We start from the raw sequence: 18,458 nt of genomic DNA, 5'->3' as shown, positions 1-18,458 counted from the left end.
TGGATGTCCAAACAGAAGCCTGCTTTCCTGAAACTCTGTGAAGAAACCAGCATGCAGTTGGCTTCTCATTCGACCTTTCTGGAGATACCCAAGGTCCGAATGAGCCCACAAGGACTTACAAAATGATCCGAAGTCAGACAAACGTGCACCTGACTTCCATGAGTCCACAATCAGGGCTGCCACATACTGTGGAGCAGGGTGAGCACTGCTCAACTCCAGAGAATGCCATTCTTACAGGCTACTGATGTTGGGGCCCTGATGTTGTGCCACACAATGGCCCTGCCCTCAGCAAAGAGATAACTAGGGAATACAGGACAAGGTACAAATACCCACAAATTTAAGTTGCCCAAAATGTAAATAGCAGAGGCTGTAAGAATATTTTGGGAATATATAAAACATAAATCCTTGGAATAAGTATAAATGAATTTTGGAGGTGATTGGGGAGAGTTGATTTAATCCTAAAAGATGGAACAGTTTCTGGCAGAGCAAAAGAGAGTGAAGAGAAAATGATCTGAAGAAGGAGAAAGACAGTGTGACACGATAGCCACAAAGTGAAGCCTGAGACCAAAATATGGATGGGGCGCCTGGGTGGCTCAGTTGGTTAAGTGTCTGACTCTTGATTTCAGCTCAGGTCATGATCTCCACAGTCAGCAGGGAGTCTGCTTGAGAGTCTCTCTCTCCCTCTGCCCCTCCCCCACCCCCGCTCATGCAAGCACACTCGCGTTCTCGCTCTCTCTCTCTCAAATAAATAAGTAAATCTTTTTAAAAAATATATGATGATGCTGGAGTTACTTCGTCAGAGAAACCCTGGGGACATCTAGAGTATCGATTATGCGACTAGAACCCTATTTTCTCTCAGCTCCCTCATTCTTCCATCGGCCAACCTCTTCCAACCCCATTCCTGCCCTCAGTGAATATGTGAATTCCTGGACTAGGCCCTGAGGAGAACTGAAATGCGAATAGGACGAGATCCCTGCCTTCTGGAAGCCAAGGTCTAAAGGAGGAAGGAAGGCAAGTGTGTATAAGGCAGCATGGGACTGCCCCCTTTCACTGTATAAAATGCCACCAGCATCCCAAGGAGAGACGAGTCACTTCCAGCAGGGGGAAGGGGGGTTCTCGGGGAAGAAGTGGCGGCTGGAACAACAACCAGGACCTCGGCAGGTAGAGGTGACAGAGAGCACAATGCAGGCAACAGTAGCCCACAAGTAAAGGCATAGAGGTAAAGGGTAAGGCAGGGAAGGGTTGGCTTGGGATGAAAGGATGTGAGGGGCAACAACAGATATGAAGAGAACTTCAGGCACTCCAACACTGGAAAGTTGGCCCGAAGACTATCATCGAAGGCCTCAAATGATTAACTAAAGAGACTGAACGTTCTCTCGAGTCCACAGGAAGTAGCCCACTGCCATTATTCATAGGTTAGATTCTGAGCAGAGAGTGATATAATCAGAGCTGGGCTTTAGGAGAAGCCTTATCTGGCAGCAGCGGTCTTGTGAACTGGAGATGGTGGAGACCGGCAGCCCCGGACAAATTAGCAGGTGACAGGCAGCGTGCAGCTGGACAGCTGTGGCAACAGGAATGGAAAGTGTGGGTCTGGTGCCAACAAAACCAGGCAACCTTCTTGATGGGGCAAGCAAGGAGCGGGAAGGGAGAAGAACAAGCTGAGGTTCTGAGAGAGGCCTGAGAAAAGAGGAACAGGGATGCTAATGGGAACAGAGAGAAGAGGCATGAATTTTACTTTCACACATTAAATTTGAGGTGTTATACGCAAACCATGAATCATGGAACACTACGTTAAAAAAAAAAATTGAGGTGCTGGTAGAACACCCAGCTGGAGACACTCAGTTGGAAGGTGAGAGTGATTCGGCACCTGTGTGAGAGGTTGGACTGGAGAGGATGAGTTTTGGGGTCCTGGAGGCCTGGAGGCAAGCCGTGACTCTGCCTCTAGCACGTCCTACTTATGTGATTTGGGGCAAGTTAATAACCTCTCTAGGTCTCAGTTAGCTCATCTGTAAAATGGGGATAACAACAGTATTCACATCCCCAGCATCCTTGTGAAGACTAAAGGAAAGAATACACGTTAACACAGTGCCTAGAACACAGAAAGCCTTCAATAAATACAGTTGACCCTTGAACAACACGGGGGTTGGGGCACTGACCTCCCCACACAGTTGAAAGTCCATGTATAACTTTTAAGTCCCCCAAGAACTTAACTACTAATAGCCTACTGTTGACCGGAAGCCTTACCAAGAACATATACAGTTGATTAACACATAGTGTGTTATACGTGTTATACACTGTATTCTCACAAGAAAGCAAGCCAGAGAAAAGGAATGTTATTAAGAAAGTCATGAGGAAGAGAGAACACATTCACAGTGCTGTGTCGTAAAACATCGTCATATAAGTGGACCTGTGTATTTCAAACCTGTGCTGTTCAAGGGTCAACTCTGCTGTCATTGGAGCCATTCCCTTCATTACAGCGATCAACTCCGTTCTTAACACTGCACCACAGCTGTCCTCCTGCCCCGTTGCCACTTGGGGTCCTTGTGTGGGCTTGTCTCACTCTGGTCTCTGGGGTCTGGGCCACCCGGGTTCCTGTTTGATCCACCCGACCCATGAGCCCCTAACTCTTCCCTCCGACGTGCTCAAGCTTGGATAAATGCCATGTCCCCCAAACTTGCCTTCCGTCACAGATCCTCACCCTGAATTCACAAGCCACTGCTGCCCACGTCCTGGTGGGATGATTTGTTTTCTAATCCGGGGTCAACATGAGGGGAAATGGGCCCATGTCTCAGCCAGAAGGGTTTGACTTCAAGTCTTAAACAACATATTTCCTTACTATAAAAGCTGTAAAACATTGGGGTAATGTTACCATTTACTACCCCCTCCTTTGTGCTCCCGTAGCGCACTGTCCATCTCTTTGTGACAGAATTTATCAGGCTGTGTTACAGTTGGTTATGTGACTGCCTCCCCTGCCGGGCCACGGGCTCCTCCACGGCAGGGACCAAACCTTATTCATCTTTGTTTCCCCAGCCCTACCATAGGTGTTCGATAAATATGGAAAGAGAGTTAACAACAGCATACATCTGTATAGGTCCTTATGTTTTGCAAAGGCCACTGAGGGAGATGGTGGAATGTGGCTCTAGAATGCTAAGCTATAATTTTTCTCTTGTTCAATGCACCTTGAGTAAGTATAGCCATCAAAATGGGAAGGAATAACAGGACCACATGCCAGTTCTAAAGAGCAGCAGTTCTAAGACTTTCAGATCTTACTCATTGGTTTTTAAGATAAACTTTTAATTGGGGGCAGAAACGTCGTATCCCCAACTACTTATTTTGCCAAGTTGGTGCATTAAAGAATAACAATCATTACCAACTCCTACTCTGTTCATTTGACAAAAGGAAGATTTTAGGCACCCCTTCCTCAAAAAAAAAAAAAAAGCTCCATAAACCAAGCCTAGAATACATGAAAACCTTTGAAACTGATAAAATTGGCTTTATGAAACCCTAATACAGCAGCCTGTTTTTTCCACGTTTCACCGAAGACAGTGGACCAGCTCTGGCGCCCCGACTCATGTTGGGCAACCACATTTCAGAGACTGTGGTATTCCTGGGTGACTGAACTTGCTGCATTAGAATTTTGTATTGTGGTAAAATATCTGTGACATAAAATGTATCCCTTGAACCACTTTTAAGTGCACAGTTCAGTGGCATTTAGTACATTCCCACTGTTGTGCAACCGTCACCACCGTCCAACTTCTAGGAACTGGTTTTCCTCTTCCCAAGCTGAAACTCCAAACCCGCTAAATAATAAACTCCCCATCCCCCGCTCCTCCCAACCCCTGGCAATCATCATTCTGCTCTGTGTCTCTATGAATTCGACTACTCTAGGTACTTCTCATAGTGGAATCATAGAAGAGTTGTCTTTTTGTCACTAGCCAATTTCACTGAGTATGAGGTCTTCAAGGATCATCCACGCTGTAACATGTATCCGAATTTCCTTCATTTTTTTAAAAAGATTTTATTTATCCATTTGTCAGAGAGAGAGAGAGACAGCACAAGCAGGGGGAGCGGCAGGCAGAGGGAGAAGCAGGCTCCCCACTGAGCAGGGAGCCCGATGCGGGGCTCAATCCCAGGACCCTGGGATCATGACCTGAGCCGAAGGCAGATGCTTAACCGACTGAGCCACCCAGGCGTCCCTAAATTCCCTTCTTTTTAAAGGCTGAATAATATGCTGTTGTATGTGTAGACCACATTTTGTCTATCCATTCATCTCTTGGACATGTAGGCTGTTGCCATCTTTTGATTATTGTACTTTATTAGAATTTTTAAGTTATTTTTTTCACATGATAATAATCTCAAATAGGTAACATAAGCAAATTCGGAATCATCTTGCCGGTGCCTCATAAGTGAATCCTCCGGGATGACCAAGCCCGCTTCTGCCTCTCCACAGTATATGATCCACATGGGACAGTCTCCCAGTACTTCACATCTGAAACCACTGAGGGGAACTTGAGTCATCACAAGGCATATAGTAATATAGGCATACGGTGCTCAAAAGAACCTTTGTTGTAACAGTCTATATTCCATTTATAGTGTGCACGAATACATTGGGTGGCCCCTGTCTTTGTATATAATTGTCTGCACCAGTTTATTACCTGCATATATTAGCAAATAACCCAAAAAGAATATTTCTAGTCCCAATTCCAACAATCTTTGAACCAGACACCCGTTTGACGCAGATTTCAATGCATTGTAATGCTAATCTCACTTTCCATTGCAGAAGATACCTTCACACAATTAACTAATGCCTCATTCAGACTGGCATTTGAAAAATTTATTTTCAGCCAATCTTAGATTAACATGAGGTCTGACTTTTTCCTAAACTCACAAACAATGCCTTGAAGTCACTAATCTTTTTCCTACAATTCACTTGCATGTACTGAAAATCTCAGAACTAGCATCCCTGAAGTTAAAAGTACAAACTAAACACAGGACTGGATCTCACGTTTGTGCTTCTACCATGAATCAGGGATTTGGACTGAGCAAAACGACACCATCCACTCTATTTGACTGATGTTGTTATTTTGAACAGTATTTGTTCAGTAAGCATCAGGAATATATGTCCAACTTGATGCGTTTGTAGCGTGCAGTAACAAAAAGGATGTGAGTCAACACCAGGAATGCATAAAGACAGTGTTGTCCCTTTAAAAGAGGTCTGTACATTTCTCAAGTTTGAGAGGCAGGAGTCTCAAGCTCTATTCCTGGAATGCTCCCCTTCTGCTCTCCTTCGTGTAAGAAGCAGTGGGGCAGGTCAAACCAATTAAGTGTTCCTAAAAACAGAGCTCACCAAATACCATGGCTGCGGGATAACACCACCAAGAGCCAGCCAGCAGCTTAGAGTGGGGCACGGAGAGGAATGACCCCAGGGGACACCAAGTGAAAAGCTCATATTTCACATCCCTTACTTAGCACTTTCCTTTCAAGCTGCGACCTCTATCGAGGCCATTGAGAACAACATCTCTTCGCTCCTCCCAGGAGGGAGCACTCTCGCCTCCAGCTTCTGGGCCAGATTGCGGCCAAATGATCCGTCAGGCCCTCCCGTGGGATAGGCAGACATTTGCCCTGAGATCTATAATACCATTTGACCTTCTTTATACTGAAGTAAACACACCACCTGTCACCTCTGAAAACTCAGCCTTAGAGTCAACCACATCTGGAATCAGCCTATAAACGTAGTCCTGAGATTAATGTTGAACAAGAAGAAAGGCTAAGGTATTCTGCCACTGATTTCCACTTACTGACAATTCCCACTCAGCAGCAATGTTCGGCTTCCACATATGGACACCTGAACACCTCCCCGACAGCAACACTATGGTTAGAGTGTCCAAAAACAAGCTTCCAAACACCTTGAAATACATTTTAGCTTCGGCTGAATCCCCAGCAGATGGTTTTTCGCTTCTGTGCCCTCAGTGGGCAGAATCAGAAGTGATGAAGCAAGTCCCAAACATTCAGCTGTGCAGGGTGACAAGGCTTGCTCACATGACTGCCTCAGGCACATCTGGGGACACTGCAATTTTCACCTCTCATCATTATGGGGCCATACCCTGAAATCCTAGAAACTCACAAATGCACAGGACATGTTCAGAGATGCCATCTACCTCAGAAAGAGGACACTTCCGAGAAACCAAAAGGAGAAAGAGAAGCATGACAATGCCTCGTCTTGAGGCTAACTGAAGTATGCCTACATTCGATGAAAAGGGTAAGTAATGCCACAGAAAGTCCCCATTTCACAAAAACGATCTGCCTGTGAACACACGGAAATGAGCCTTGCGTGTCTTGAGTCTGGAGCTCAAGACGTGGATCATCCGTAACCCCAGTTATACGTCGAACAGGTTGGCGCTGACAACAGAACCCAGGCGCCCCGCTGAGAATGAGGAAGACTCCTCCACAGTCAATGAGATGTATCTCATTTCCCACTTCAGCACAACTGGGTAGGCTCCAGAGTGGCACAGGCTGGGTAACTGAAATGGTGCCTCTTAGTCACAGCTCCCGTGGTGTGTGCCAGGATTTAGTGGCACAATGTGATCGTATCACAAACATCCTGGCCCTCCTCACTTTACCTCTGAAACCAATTTTGGTGACTGACGCTGCTTTCTTTGCAGCCTTATCAGCCTCTTCTCCCCTTCCGATGGTGGATCGGATCTCCCGCCCAGCATTCCTGTGTTTAGACTGCCTGGCTAAGGGCATTTCCCCTCGCTGCTTAACAAACAGGTTTTCGCAGGCTTCAGATTTGTTTTCTGTTTGTTTCCAACACAAGGCTGAGTGCACCGCTTTCTGGGAAGTTTCTAGTTGTTTCAGGGAGTTCCTAGTTTTTTCAGGGAGTTCAGCTTCCCGTTTTTTCGAGGTGAGTGCCCTGAAGTTAATAGGAGATCAGCTGAATCATAAAAACAATTCTGCCTCCCTTGAGAAACTGGCTTTCAAAGAAAATCTTACTCTTTGCCTGTATATTTGATAAGAGTGAACAGGAAAGAAAACAGAAGACCTCCAAATCTTCATGCCATTTTTCGTGCTCTCGCTGCAAATTCGATCCACAAAAGTAACGCCGCTTAGTCTTGTATTCGATGGCTCTTACTAATGTACACTTCTCACTAACAACCATTAGAACTTCACTCTTACCTCGGTACCTGTAACTGAACATGAGAGAGTAATCCACAATCCTCTTCTTCTTTCCCTTTGGGCTTTACTCTTACACATGGAATTTAAATACTTGAACACATATTCCTACACACCTCCCAAAGCCAGCTTCGCTTTATCGTCTTCCTCCAAGAAGTGGAACACTGTATCCCATAAACAGGGCTGGTAAGGGCATATGGGAGCCAACCTTTTCTTTGGCTGCCTTTCAAAAAGTTGTTTAAAACAAGATATGTTCTTGAACTGGAAAAAGGAATTACACACGATAACCTTGGAAAGCAGATACTTGCTTTGCCCAACTAGTATTATTGCCCAAATAATACTTAGCATGGAGCGTTGTCTTCAATTACAGGCCAGAGTCATGCCACCAAAACAACTGAATTGAGACGAAATTAATTTCAGTGGGACGCGCCCGTATTGAAATGTTATTCAGAGTATGACTATAAAGTTGGTATAATTAAACACTTACCAGATATGGGATCGTTATGAAAAGGATAATGAAAAACTCTGTGTTCTATGAAGTAACAAGTGATTCCATTATTGGTCCTTAACCTCACCAACCGAATTCTAACAGTAGCACCTGCTCTGGGAGTCACCTTTCCGGTCTTAACGAATGAACTATCCCAAGTCATTCACACCGTTCCTCCCTTCCCAGAACAATGACCACATCTGTAAGACGGCAGCCTGTGCAATTGAAACATGTCTTTTTCTCGAGGCAGAGTTAACTAGAACCATTAACCCCTGACGCCAGAACATCAGATTTACTAACTAAACCAACCCAAAGAATCCTACCCCACTCCCCTCAACAAGCAGATGAAACATACTTTTCTTTCACAACCTGTTAAAACAGACACATAAGCAAGCCCACATTCAAGCCAGTGGGCAAAAATACAGTCCCGGCCTCAATGGAGTGGGTCCACAGATACACTGTCTAATAAAAAGTAACAACATGACCCAGAGAACACATACTTCTTTTGTTTACTTTGCAGTTTGCTCCTTCAGTGAGAAGAAAGCTTGCGAAGAATTTTTGAACTGAGGGGTTTTTTTTAAGCTAACTGCAAGGCTGCCAAATGCTGTTATTGCAGAATTCTTCTACGAGTGTGGTGTCAGTGTTACCGTGGAATCTAGAAGGGATGGATTCTGTTAACTGCCCCCTCAAGTACTCCCACCATCACCAGATGTTAAGATAATGATCAGCACATCTTGTTCTCCAAGGCATGAGCCCCACCAAAATCAGCAAGGGATTCCTCCCTGTTTCGAACGTATTCAAATAGCATGATCAGAAGGGGCTCCCTGAGTTCCAGGGCCATTATAGCCTCATGCTTCCTCACTGTGAGAAGTAACTGGGGTCTGAGTCTAAGCGAAAACTTAACGAGGAAATCTCCTTGCATAAAAGTGACCTTCCCGTTACGGTTGCTTCTTGCCCCAAACCTCAGGTGCTTGCTGCATCTTTCCTGATTCAGCCATCGCCACCGACTCACTCTCTAACTGAAGCAAACTCTTGATTGCCTGGCACCCAAGTTCCCCACCTGCAATGTGGAGCAATGGTAACCGCTCCCAACTTGCAGGAATAAAGAACTGCAGGCTGTCCTTTCTGTGACATCGTCATTATTTCAGTAATAAGGATTCCTCTCTTACTTTCATGTTCATAACTCATGAAACTCAAAATGCATAATATACTTGGGATTAGTAAATTCCCCCAACTTCCCTGTTGAGCCACAGTGTAATTATTCCAAACAACTGTTAGTTTATACAAAAGAGAAGTTACTTACTCCGTGACATACAATGAATCTATGGGGGGAAAAAAACCTTAAAATATCTTTACCATTTTCTTCTGTTCTCCTTTCAAAGTGTGGAATACCCAGTGAATGGAATGGTCAAACACTAACTCCTGTATTTGTCCTCTCCCCTGTGAGTCTTCTTTAAGGAAGACGTTTTATAAGGAAAGAAATTCCTGAAGCATGATTTGTATGCAGTTAGAATCAAATCTCGACTCCAAAACTGAAAATCTGTCTAATAGCCAAAAATTAAATTCATCATTTTTATTTTTTTTTAAAAAGACCTGCAAAATTGCTCTTCCCCTCCCCTTAACAAATTCAGTACCCAATGCTTCCCTATAAATAGTTGTCAATAAACACAACTGCTGCAAATGTATTCAGTAAATGTTAAGGTCAAAGGCCTTCACTGTTTATTGCCTTGTAAACTCAAAGACAAGTGAATTTATTGCTTGAATGAGTTTCAGGGTATTGGCCTTCATAAAAGTTCTGAATCCCAGGTACAAAATGCTCCATCAACTCACACCAAAGCTATTCTGCACAGAACTTAGAGACCGCCCACCACTGGATTCATAATTCAAACACGCTTTGGAAAGTGTATTGTTTGCCATGTTGCATAGATCCCCATGGATTAGTGTTGAACCGTGCCTGTCATTATTACAAGAACTTGCTTCAACCAAACTATAAATTGCTGCCGCTTCTAAAACAATATCACATATTATTAGCCTGCTACTGTAAACTCTCCAAAAAATAATAAGAAAGACGTCAAGAATGGAAGAGTTTAAAATTTTTCTCTCATCTTCACATAAGGATACCTATAATCTCCTTAACATAAAACATGCCAAATTTAAAAGAAAAGGACAACATTCATATCAGATCATGCAGGAGTGTATCGACTACTTCAGGTAATTAAATTTTTATATAATTTGAAACCTAATTTTTCTAATTGTTTCATCATTTGGCAGCTTTACATATAAATACATATGCCTAGTAGAGGCAGCAAAAGGAGAGGTCATAGGACAATTACTAACTATCGTTGTTTTTAGAAATCCCTGTAAGGGTAATGAGAGAAGTTCACATTTATTGTTTTAAAATAACTGAATAATTGTTTGTACGTTTCACTGGCCTGTGTTAATATTTTTCTTATGCTATAGATATTTCAATGTTAACTTTATTTGTATAAATAAATCTAGACTCTGGGCTCCAGGACCATTGGGCCTTACCATCTTGAATGAGGAACAAAGCAATGTAATACACAAAGGCTACGGTGTTAATACCACAAATGCAATATTCATCATGAAGTATAAAAGAAAATACCAAACTCAAACCATGGGTGGTAAAATAAAATTATCCTAGACTTCCGATACTCTTTCTGCCATGATGGCTATAGTCTCCAAGGAGTGTTGCTGAAATCATACCTCTTAGAAACCTGAGTTAAAATAACATTAAATATCTTCTAACTGTCAAAATGTAGAGTATTTTTAAATGTCACACATGCACTAATCCCACTACAAAATTCAGGTCTAGGCTTAATGTTGGATTATGTCATTTTTTGACATTACCCAGGGAAGAGCTGAATTCTTAATCTATTTTCTTTCATGTGAAAAACTGGATTATATCACTTTGGTCCTTAATAAATTCCTTTTATCCTAACAGACATTAAACTACTCTCTAATTTTCTCCAAAGCATGGTCATAAGCAGGAGTTTCTTGTCTGTATAAGATTATAGTAGCATAATTGGAAGATATTAAGGTACATTCTTTTTAACAAATTAGCTGTATGACACTTAAACATATGATGATGATTTATAAACTGTCCTATGCAAAAAAGAAATGCATTCTTTTAGAAACATTTATTAAATTTCTACCCTGAGAATATCTGTTACTGAAATGATGAAGACTGAAATGATTAATCAAGAGACCACCAGGGTGGGGAGTCTGGTGTGCAAACACATGATTACATGGCAACAGATACTTAAATGACTGGAGAGTTTAGAGGTGGGAAGGCAAAGCAGGAAGTGATAACTCTGCCTATACATCTTTTTTTTAAAAGTACTTAGACCTCATCTCCCCATGAAATAGCCATATAATGAATTGAAATTCAAATTATTTCCATGCATAAAAACTCTACTCCACTTAGGACAAGATGGAAATAATATACACGTCTATAAGACCTGTTCACAAGTCTGGAGTCACTATACAAGCTGAAATGGATCATCTTTTAGAGGAATATGCCTCCTAGAAGGCAGCATGAAAATTCTACTACTCCTGTTACTCTTAAAAATGTTATATATGTCGAGCATTTACTCCAGAGATATGAAAACTAATGCTCACACAAAATCCATATACAAATGTTCAAAGAAGCTTTATTCATAATAATCCAAAACTGGAAACAGCACAGATGTCCTTTAACAAGTGAACAGTTAAACAAATTGTGGTTCATCAATACCACGGAATAGGACTGCCAATAGAAAAGAAGGAACCATTGATATAAACAACTTAGATGACTCTCCAGGGAATTACATGGAGTGGAAAAAGAAAAAGGCAGTTATAAAAGTTTACACACTGTATGATGCCACATATATAACATTTTTGAAATGAGAGAATTTTAGAAATGGAGACCAGATTAGCGGTTGCCAGGGGCTAGGGAATTGGGGGCAGGGGGTGGCTCTAAAAGAGCAAGGTGAGGGATCCTGGTGGTGATGGAATTATCCAGTGTCTCGATTGTGGTGATGGATAGATGAGCCTACATAAGTGATAAAACTGTATGGAACTAAATTGTGTACACGCACACACACACACTTGTACAAGTAAAACTTAGAAATCTGAACAAGATCAGTGGATTCCATCAATGTCAATATCCTGGCTGAGATATATACTAGGGTTTTACAAAATGTTACCCCTGGGGGAAACTGGGCTAAGTGTATACTGGATCTCTCTGTTATTTCTTTCAGCTGCATGTGAATCAACAATCACCTCAGTAAAAATGTTCCAAATTTTTTAAAAATTTAAATTTTAAATTATAAGTTATAGGTTTGTGATATATTATCAAATGGTATGGGTACAATGTGAGAAACTCCACTAACATGCACAACATGAATGTAAAAGGAAGAGCACTAACTATGATCTCTCTAGTCTCCTCAAAAACACACCTTGCACGGAGCTGGATTATTCAAGGATACAAGGATCCTACCTTATGGTACTTACAGACTGTCTGAATACCACTGGTAAATCTGACCTGGGTTTTTCTAAGCAGCTTCTGGGGGACTATTCTTCATTGATGAATCTTGCTGGAGGGCAGTGAGGAAGGCGAATTTAATTTTCAATCCATTTTGATAGCCACTATAATAAAAGAATCCTCATTAACTGATTTACTGCCTAGTACATTCTAGCTTTCAATTTTCAAAATGACACTAAACCTAAGATAGTGCAGAACATAAAGGCATCAGTTGAGCTAAAGTGGCCTGCATTTAGAAATATGTTAATTATCTGATGCTGAAACCATGGGAAGGATTAGAGGGGATTCCGAGGCAGTTTGCTGAAACGTTCCTTTGCACCTGGTCCACGAGGGGGCCAAGATCCTCGCCACATTCAGACACTAGTAAAGCAGTCTTCTCTGTCTCTGTCTCTGTCTCTTTCTCCTCCCCTCAGGCTCTTCGGGATCTAAGGCACTTTTGATAAAGATTGTCTGTATGATCAAGGCATTGATTATACCTGTGTCTTTCAGCACAGGTAGGAATGTATTTCAGATAAGACAATTCCGCTTTTGAAAAGTGATCCATAGTCTTTCAAGTAAAAAATGTTTCTACAGAAATACTCTTTGAATAAAGCCTCCTAAGAAGCAGAAACGTTTTTAATGTATAGAGGCCCCTATTCACCCTAAGTCCATGAAAAATCATGCTGTGCTGACCATTTATTGACATAGCCAAAAAGAGGTATGTTTCTCTATGAACCAAGGGAGGAAAGATGGGACAAAAAAAAACCCGTGGATAAAAGGCTCCAATTCCAGCCTTACTATCACAGCCTGTAAGATGAAGGGGCCTTTGTTTATATGCAGTATGTATGGGGAAGACAAAAGCACAGTTTAGAACCAGAAGGTGCTTAAGTGGCTCTGGGAGCATGATTCAATCTGAACTTATTTCCTGAGCATCAAAATGGAAATCATGATTCCCCCTTTACCAAGTTTACCAGACTGTCCGGAGAATCCAGGGAGAAAACATATAGAAAAGCTTTACATTTTTAAAGCACCATACAAAGATAAGGGCTCATTATTAATAGTCTAAAGAGGAGATGTCTACAATTAAAAGTCAATAGAAAAAAAAAGGGGGGGGTTTTCCTGAGTAGCTCAGTCGTTAAGCATCTGCCTTCGGCTCAGGTCCCTGGGATCGAGCCCCTCTTCGGGCTCCCTGCTCAACGGGAAGCCTGCTTCTCCCTCTCCCTCTCCCCCTGCTTGTGATCCCTCTTTCTCTATGTCTCTCTCTGTCAAATAAATAAATAAAAATAAAATAAAATAAAAGTCAATAGAATATTCCCTAACATAAATCCTGAAGAGTGCTTCTAAATCAAAACCTTACTTGAATATTTGTTGATAAGAAGAAAAAAAAATACAGAAACACTATATAATTGTTGAGCCGATTTCCTTTGAGAACTCGTGGTTGACCTAGAATTTTACCAGGTATATTAGGTGACAGAAAAAAAAAAATTATCTAGGATAATCATGAAATAATTTGGTCTAACGAAAGTTAATAGTCAAAGCGAGATTTCTGAAAGGTTACCTGTATAAATCACTGATTAGGTTGCTTTTATCTGATTGGAAATTCCACCATCTGCTTTTTTCTTTTAATGAAGCTGTGATATTGCAAGAGCTGGTGGTCCCATGGTACATTTGAGAAAAGTGGAGACCAAAGGAAATCAAGTCTCATCCCTTTAATCCATACAGGCTGACTTCACATAATCAATGCCAGCACACCCGATACCAGGAAACATCCAACACGGATGGTACGTCTATGGGCAGCCCAGGATCTTGGCCAGATTCAGAAAAGAGGCAGAGAGAAAAGCACTTCTTTGGGCTCATTTGGATTTCCTGCAAATTCAGCCCAAGTCTTCAGATCCGCCCACTGGCTTGGCTGAACACAGTGACTAGGCAACACTGCCTTCCAGTGGCAACAATAGGTTTTAAAAATCAAAAACCACAGAGTGTGTATAGTATTTTGCCCAGGTAGTACCTGTGTGCCCTTAGGCACAAGGAAACACCAAGAGATTATTTTCAAAGCCTTGATGTAGGCACTAATTAAAATTCCACTATTAGTAATACTCTTTCTTAGTACATGTTGAAAAAATTCAAAGCACCTACCTCCTTTTTGTGGATGGGAATCCCACTCAAAGCAATTATGTTGTTCAAATAACGTCACAGGAGAACTCTGAACTGACTTGAGTGTAGCAATCCTGTATCCCATCATCAAAAGCGTACTTGGTAGCCAATGATTCCAGACATAGCAAAATCAAACCAAGGTTTTGCAAAGTGGTTGTTCAAAGCTGCTTATGAACTTATGAAAATTCCAGTTTTTCCCCGATTAAAACCAGTCCATCCATTTCTTTCTTACATTTCTCCTAAGTTCTCCAAAACGTCCAACATAGTATTAACTATATTCTCATCCTTGAGAAATAAGGATTGTGTTGCACTTTCTAAAAGCCTAATGCTAACTAGGAAACACCATTCTCACTTTGTCTTAGCCCAAAAATACCTTCTCTAATTATCCTTCATTCTGAATCCTCCATTCTCGCTGGCCTGTCTGAAATCTCTGTGTGAGTTGATGAGATTTATCCTCTTTATTTTTATCTATGGTTTAATTGTCACCTTCCCTGTCTGTCTCATGGCTGGGCCTCTCTCTCTTGGAATCCACATCTCTAGTACCAGAATTCTTCCTGAGCTGCTGTTGCCACGTAAACATCTCCAGAATTTATGTTTCTAAGGAGTCTGAGCAATTACACCAAAAGAAACCAGGGCATTTCCCAAAAGGCCTGCCTGGCTGGGGGTAATTAGAATAGTGATGCCAACACTCTAAAGGCCTTATGTATCTGAAAGCACTTCTCTGAAGTTTTCTCACTGATAAAACCAACATCCTTGAAAGCTGCGCAGCCTCATATCATACCAACTGGAGGGAACAACCAAGACAAACAGAAGTTTCCTAAATGTCTCAGAATTGGGGATTGGTCAAAGGCAGTAAATCATGCTGTGGCATACTCTGCAACCATTAAAAAAATGATTTGGTTAAATGTTTACTGGCATCGAAAGATGGCAATAATATACCACTAAGGAGATGAAAAAGCAGGTCACCAGTTTAATATACAACATGTTTTAGTAAGTGTGTGTGTGTGTATGCATAGATATATATACACAGAGAGGCACCATCAATCACACACTTCCCCACACACTTCCTATGAGCTCTCCCTCACATCAGCTACTCCCAAATATAAAAATTAAAGTAAAATCATTTCTCGGATTTTTTTAAAGGCTTTTTAGACAAGTTCTCTAGCGGTGTGCTGGTAAAAGTTTAACAACTTGTTCCCCCTGGGAGCAACATCTGATTTCTGGCAACTGCAGTTGTCAATTTCCATGGTGTAAATACTCTCAACACGATCAGCTTAGAACTACCAACTTGATGTTACTAAATGTGGTACTGGATAGAGATGCTCACAAAAGGCTCCACCACTCTCACAAACCCACACGAACCAGCTCCAGCACTCACTGCCCACCCCCTACCTGCAAACATACTGTAATCTGTTGACCACTCTTATGGAGAATAAGCAATAGAATGCATGCTTTAGGTGGCTTTTATTTTTCTTCTTGTTGGTCTTTATTTTCTACTTTTTCAACAAAGACCACGTGATTCCTGTGTTGTTTTTTTACTTATTTAAATTTAAAAAGAAATTATGTTTCTTTCATTGCCTTGAAGTGGAAAAGACCTTTGTAATCATGACACAAAACCTAGAAGCCATAAATAAATTCGATAAATTTAACTACATAAAAATAACAGCTTTTGCATGGCAAAAAGCTTTCGTAAGCAATGTTGAAATACAAATGACAAACTGGTAAAGAAAACATTTGCAATTCATTTCTCAGAAACATCCTCTACTCTAATATATATAATCATTTCCCAACTGACAACATGATAGAAAAATAAATCATGATTTGGACAGTTTAAAAAGAAAAGAAGGGGCGCCTGGGTGGCTCAGATGGTTAAGCGTCTGCCTTTGGCTCAGGTCATGATCCCAGAGTCCCGCATCGGGCTCTCTGCTCCTTGGGAGCCTGCTTCTCCCTCTGCCTCTCTCTCTCTGTCTCTCATGAATAAATAAATAAAATCTTTAAAAAAAAAATAAATAAAAATTTAAAAAAATAAAATAAAAAGAAAAGAAGATAGGGCTCTTAGATAGCTTTCCCCCCACCCACGCACTCATAATAAGAGAAAAGCAACTTAAAATTTTTTTTTCTTTTTTTAAAGATTTTATTTATTTATTTGAGAGAGAGAATGAGATAGAGAGAGCATGAGAGGGGGGAGGGTCAGAGGGAGAAGCAGACTCCCTGCTGAGCAGGGAGCCCGATGCGGGACTCGATCCCGGGACTCCAGGATCATGACCTGAGCCGAAGGCAGTCGCTTAACCAACTGAGCCACCCAGGCGCCCTAGCAACTTAAAATTTAACATGGAGACACCAGGTATTTAACCTACCAGATTGATCAAGTTTCAAAATATTGGAATGCGGATTGAGAGCGAGGCTGTGGTGGGAGTTTAAGCTGATATAAATTCTGTAAGTATAGTAGTCTGAGTAATGACCCCACAAAGATGTCCACATGTTAACCCAGAACCTGCAACTATGTCACCTTACATGGCAAAAGGGACTTTGTCCATGTGATTAACATTATGGATCTTGAAATGGGGAGATTATCCTGAATTACCCAGGTGGGCCCAATATAGTCACAAGAATCCTTACAAAAAAGAGACAGAAGGGTCAGAGTCAGAGAAGTTGTGATGATGGAAGCAAGGGTCAGAGAAAAAGAGATTTGAAGACGCTACACTTCTGGCCTTAAAGATGGAGGAGGGGGCTGTAAGCCAAGGAATGCAGGCAGCTTTTAGAAGCCAGAAAAACAAGGACCTGGATTCTGCCATGGTGCCTCCAGAAGGGACACAGCCCTCCAGAACCTTGGTCTTAAGATTTTTGACCTCCAGAAATATAAGATAATAATTTTGTGTTGTTTTAAGCCACCATATTTGTGGTAATTTATTATAGCAGCAATGGGAAATGAATAGATCAATTTGGCAAATTACAAATGCATGTACTCTTTGGCCCAGTGCCTCCACATCTAAAAATTTAGCCAAAGATATAATCACATACATGCAAGATGATGCATGTCCCACATTGTTTGTCACAGCAAACATTTGAAACCCATGTAAATATCCATCAAAAAGAGGCTGATTAAATATTATATCTACATAATGTACTATTATGCAGCCATAAAAAATGAATAAGAAAGTTCTTTATATCGTGATATGACTAGATCTCCAAGAGCTAGTAAAGGGAAAAAAAATGCTTTTAGTATAATAAGTACAGTGGGTACAGTATGCTAACAATTATATAGAAATGACAAGGATGGAAAATATGTGCTTATTTGCATATATATGTATAAATATGTCTGGAAGAATAAATAAGACATTAATAGTAGCTTCTGCCTATGGGGAAGGGCACTGGATGGCTGGACAATGGAAAGGAAAGGAGACTTCTTACCACATACCTTTTATATTTTGTTGAAATCCGTACATGTAATATAAATAGATTACCTATTCAAGAATTCAAACAAAAACAGAAAGAATATAAATCAAACAGGAAAAATATTATGTAGCTTGACCAGGGTCACCAACCAGGTCAGTAAAGACACCTTTACCATCAATGGGTCTCTGCAGAACCTTCATTGTTTTTGAGGTAGGCAAGGCCATGAATTCCAGTCATTCTAGACCCATGGCATTCTGTGACCTAAGGAGCAGGATGAGAGAGTGACTTCTCAATTCAGGTGGAATGTGAATAGAAGTCTTTGGTGAGCTAGAACAGAGCTAACTTTACATTGTCTCCAAAGGAAGATTCAGATTTGCTTTAAGTCATAGGTGAGGATTCTTTAGGAGTCCTTGCAGAAACCTTGTCCAGTCTCAGAAATCCTGGAAGTAGGGTTGTCAAATTCAACAAATAAAACAATCAGAACACCCAGCTAAAATTTGAATTTTGGATAAACAATGAATAATAAAAAATTAAGAGGATTTTTTAATACTTTCTAATTTTTTTTTATTTTATTTTATTTTTTTAAAGATTTTTATTTATTTATTTGACAGAGAGAGAGATAGCGAGAGCAGGAACACAAGCAGGGGGAGTGGGAAAGGGAGAAGCAGGCTTCCTGCCGAGCAAGGAGCCCGATGTGGGAATCGATCCCAGGACCCTGGGATCATG

The 18,458-nt window shown here is 41.2% G+C and overlaps 1 long non-coding RNA gene across 1 annotated transcript in view; it reads right to left on the bottom strand.

Annotated features, from left to right (window-relative positions):
- Positions 1–14,930, bottom strand: part of LOC145723429 (uncharacterized) — a 258,189-nt gene extending 243,259 nt beyond the window's left edge. Inside the window, exons 1-2 of the long non-coding RNA XR_014148459.1 lie at positions 13,741–14,930; positions 12,173–12,307 (exon numbers count right to left, since the gene is read on the bottom strand). This is a non-coding gene — a long non-coding RNA (uncharacterized LOC145723429). The remainder of the gene's footprint in view (positions 1–12,172; positions 12,308–13,740) is intronic.
- Between the last annotated feature and the right edge of the window lie 3,528 nt (positions 14,931–18,458).

Source organism: Leptonychotes weddellii, chromosome 9, assembly GCF_054177405.1.
Source record: "Leptonychotes weddellii isolate Sample4059 chromosome 9, ASM5417740v2, whole genome shotgun sequence".
Lineage (NCBI taxonomy): Eukaryota > Metazoa > Chordata > Mammalia > Carnivora > Phocidae > Leptonychotes > Leptonychotes weddellii.
The sequence above is the reverse complement of the archived record's forward strand: the minus strand, read 5'-3'. Positions and strand labels throughout refer to the sequence as shown.